This window comes from Apis laboriosa, unplaced genomic scaffold (genome assembly GCF_014066325.1).
Source record: "Apis laboriosa isolate Shangri-la unplaced genomic scaffold, ASM1406632v1 scaffold113_cov153, whole genome shotgun sequence".
NCBI classification, from domain to species: domain Eukaryota; kingdom Metazoa; phylum Arthropoda; class Insecta; order Hymenoptera; family Apidae; genus Apis; species Apis laboriosa.
The window spans coordinates 1,072,995-1,077,317 of record NW_025220892.1 but is presented as its reverse complement, the minus strand read 5'-3'; the positions used below and the strand labels follow the sequence as shown (position 1 = coordinate 1,077,317).

At 41.0% G+C, this 4,323-nt stretch overlaps 1 non-coding gene across 1 annotated transcript; it reads left to right on the top strand.

Moving 5' to 3' along the window:
* The first annotated feature begins 410 nt into the window (after positions 1 to 410).
* Positions 411 to 483, top strand: Trnav-cac. Its single transcript has one exon. It is a non-coding gene; the product is annotated as a tRNA-Val (tRNA).
* Positions 484 to 4,323: the final 3,840 nt, after the last annotated feature.

Below are 4,323 nucleotides of genomic sequence, written 5' to 3'. Positions count from 1 at the left end.
TGTTACCAAAAAAATTTCCGATACGCACGTGTCTCGTAAAGAAGATATATCGAAACGATGCATAGAATGAAATTTTAAAAATATTTGCCATTTTAAAAATATTTAAACGTTTCGAATATTCGAAATATATATACATATATATATATATATATTTTTTAAATCAAGAATCTCGAAAAATTTATATATTACATTAATCGTTAATGCTATTTTGAATTCTCTTCTAGTTCTTTCTTGCTTAAAATTTCAAGATAAAATATTATTTTGGAATAAAGAAATATTATTCTATACGTTAAGCAAATAGTGTTGATTTCATTTCCTACTTCCTCCTCGTTTCTTTTCATTCATAATTATTGATATCATGGAGATTAAATTTGGGGATTTTAATCGAAAGGAAAAGGATTGGTATCAACGTTTCCGTAGTGTAGTGGTTATCACGTGTGCTTCACACGCACAAGGTCCCCGGTTCGATCCCGGGCGGAAACAGTTTCTTTTTTTGTTTTTCCTCTTGATTAAGTGAAACTGGTAAATGATTATATACGCCCTATAAAGATAGTCAAGACTTTTTTTTTTTTTTTTAATCCAATGATATTTGCTATCTACTCGATGAGTCGCGTCGTACAAAGACAGAAAATCACAACGACAAATCCGCAAAATTTTATAAAAATATCGAAGGAAAATATGTAAATAAAATATCGATATTCTCGAAAAGGTTCACGAGGATGGAATAAATACACGTTTAATCTCGAGTCCAAATAAAAGAACAATCTTAATTAAACGGTATTTATAAATTATCAGTATATTGAACTTTAACATTGCTAACTGTCTAGAACAAAAACTCGATCTCAAATACAAAAAAGAAATATAAAAGAACAAACGTAAGTACATGCCAAAAATAAACCTACTGTTTCTTAAAAACAGAAGACGATTACAACAGAAAGATACTACGAAACTATCTCCAAATTTTTCCAAACGAAATCTTTCCAACGGCAAAATCTCGAAATAAATTTAAAAAAAAGAAAGAAAGAGGAAAAAAATAAATTCGTTCATTTTCCATCAAAATGACTATTATTTTAAACAAATTCCCTCAAATCTTTCTCTCGAAACAAATCGGGGGAAGGAGAAGTAGAGAAACGCGAGAGAAGAGAGTTCCATCCGCGTCCCAAGTGGCGAAGCGATTCATCGCCGGCAACGGATCGAGAAACAAAAAGAAAGAGACTCGAGGGATCGAATCCGTTGGACACCTGTTCGAAGGATTCCCGGTGAGTTCCCCTGTAAACGGGGAAATTCCATTTGCAAAATTCCACGTAGGGCGGCTATGATTCCCGGCGAGGAGGACAGTTCTTTGTGCCGCGGATGGAGGATGAGCCGGGTGGTGGGTGGGGGCCGATGGAGTCGGGCTATGGCAAAACGGGCTGTCTCAAGGTCGGTCAGGCACAAGGGCAGCTTCAGTCTAGCCTGAACTCGACCGCGCCCTTCGAGGTCGTGCCATCTCGTTCCCACACGCTCTACTTTTTTTTCTCCCTCTTTCTTCTCTTCCCCTCCTTCACTTCTTCCTCTCCTTTCCTCCCTTTTGATTTCGCCTTCACCTCCCCGCCTCTGCCCTCGTTCGTGCCTTTATTAATTGCCTGTTAACCGTCGCTTTCTTGCGCATTGTACTTGCCTTCGAATCGAAATCATGCATCTAAATGATCCTTTTGTCCCGTAAACCTTTGGCTTTGATTGATAAAGTTTTTCAGTGGTAAATAGGATAAGGGTTTTACGTTGGAAAAAAGTTACGTTGGATGATACAACGCGATATGGAAGATATGAAAGAACGATTTTAATTATTATTTCTCTTCGAAAGGTATTCGTGAATATTTACGAATCAAAGTTCTCGAAATGAAAATCTGCAAGAAATTGTTATTCGAAAACTGGGAATAGCCAGCTCTCGAAGCCAATCTCGTTCCTTTAATCGGGAACCTTGATCCATCCGTTCCTCGTTCCCTATCGCGTGTCGGACGATTATGAAGCGATTCAAAGCTCTTGGGAGGAACACCCGTGGGGCTTATCTGCCCCCACGAACGGGCAATTAATCGAACGACAATAATCGCCGAGCTTCTCGCGCTAATTAAGTTTTAACCTCTGTGAGCACACGATCTTTCAGCCAAGGTCACCAAACATTTTTCCTAAGCATTAATCTTCCTTGTCTTTGAAGAAGTAGAATAAAGTTGACAACGTTCGAACGAAATGATATAATTGAGAATTATATTGCAATTTGGAATTTCGAAAATTAAAAAAAAGAAAAGAAGAAGAAATATTGAATCGTGACGCGAAAGGAATCGAGCAAATTTTTCTCGAATCATTGTAATTCAAGGGAAAATTTACTTATAGGGGAACTATAGAAGATTAAGGCGTGTCGGTGAAGAGAAACGAAGTTTCGTTTTTTAAAATGAAGCGGAAAGGAGAGGAAGTGTATACGTGGAAAGCATTTTTAATTGAAAGCAACGTCGGGTTTATCGACTTTCCCGATCTCTTGACCGCGTAAATCTGGCTGGTCTGCCGACCCTTCCATGGCTACTCCATCAAGGTCACGACCTCCACTTCGCCCAGAGAGCGATGCACGCGCTATTAGGCACACGCCATGCGCGTGCATGTTGCGTACGTGCAGCCTAATCTGTGGGATGCATCGCCTCGCCAGGGCTGGCTCGTGGCAACCACGTGCCACCAACGTGATGAATCTAGGGAGAACTAGGGAGGCACGTCGTCGGGAATTTCCATCGTGACCAATTTAATATCAGCGTTTATCTATTATTCTAAGTGAAATCAATAATTAAAATAGAGTTAAATCATGGTAAATAATATAATCGTAAATTATCCATCCAAGTTGATCGTGAAAGATGATTTTAACTCCAAATTGAAAATCATCACAGATTATCACAGAAATTCGTTAAATACTTTACCTATGTAAGAATTATTTCCTTTTGGGAGCATTTTCATTTTACAAAAAAATAATTTCCATCTATCCAACCACCGAACAATATAACGAATACTATTCGCCACTCGTTTCCATCTCCACAACAATCTCTAATTCGTATTAAAGAAAATTTCGATCAAACGAAGTTCGAACCGATCACAAGATTTCTTCGAGCCCATTAACCCATCCATTGTCTGTGTCCTGTCGCGGACTTTTGCCAGCGCAAAAATTCCGCCCCTGGAGCGTCTCTCGAAGAAAGAGAGAGAGAGAGAGAGAGAGAGAGGCTGGAAGGGTGAGGTGGCCGATTCCCGGCGAGTTTGAGGCTCGGCTGGAACGGAGACGGCTGGAAAAAAAGGGCCTGGTACAGAAGTACGAGTGGACGAAGGGCCAGAGGGAGAGGGAAAGGGGAGACAAAGAGGCCGGGAAAGAAGGGAGTCGCGTTTCTGAACCCCGGCCACGGCACGCTCGCCGCTTGACTCGGGGTGAACGCACTACGGTAGACGCAAAAATCCCTCCAAGGTCGGTGCATCCCTATCGGTACACTGCGCGTCCGTCTGTCCGTGTTCCACGGTTGACCGTCGCTCGCCCCGCCCACTTTGCCCCCACCGCCGCGCGCCAACCGACGTTTATCCCCACCACCGGGCCCAAATCACCCACGCGACCGGGTTGACTCGATTCAGGGACAGGCGAGCTGTGTACCTGCTCGTCCTGAAACGATGAGCCGAGTCGAAAAACAATTGGATCGGAAAGTGGAGAGTTGCCGGTTACTCTTTGTCGATTGTGGGTCCGTTGTGGGCACGGTTTTCTGGGACTGGGTCTCGGAGGGCCGGATACTTTGAAGATTCTATGGATTTTGGTCTCATCTATACTGATCTCTTTTTTTTAAGTATTAGCACGTACGAGTGGCCGAATATTGAAAACAGTTTAGGCGGGATTCGTATCTCCTTTGCTTCCTATAAGGAAAATAGAAAGAGTTAATATGATTTTATTTGAGTTCAAGTAGCAAGAATTAAATTAAACACGACGGCAATAATGATTCTTTTTTGTAGATCTACAGGTGATCTACAGGTTGAGAACCAGTGAGGTTGACCCGTAGTTTGTACAGGATGTTATAGAAAGTAGGAGGAGAGATTTTATGACTGGCCTATATTCGAATTTGATTATTGTTATTACAACTATAATAAAATTTAATTGGGTGGAGGAATTAACAATGGACGAAGATGTACATGGATTTCAGCCACTAGGAAATAGATCTATCTCTTCTTTTACATACATTTGCATACATTTTCTTCTCCATCCTGTTAAAATTTCTCTCTCTTTCTCTCTCTCTCTCTCTCTCCATCTCGTCACCAATTTTTCTAAAAGAAGAG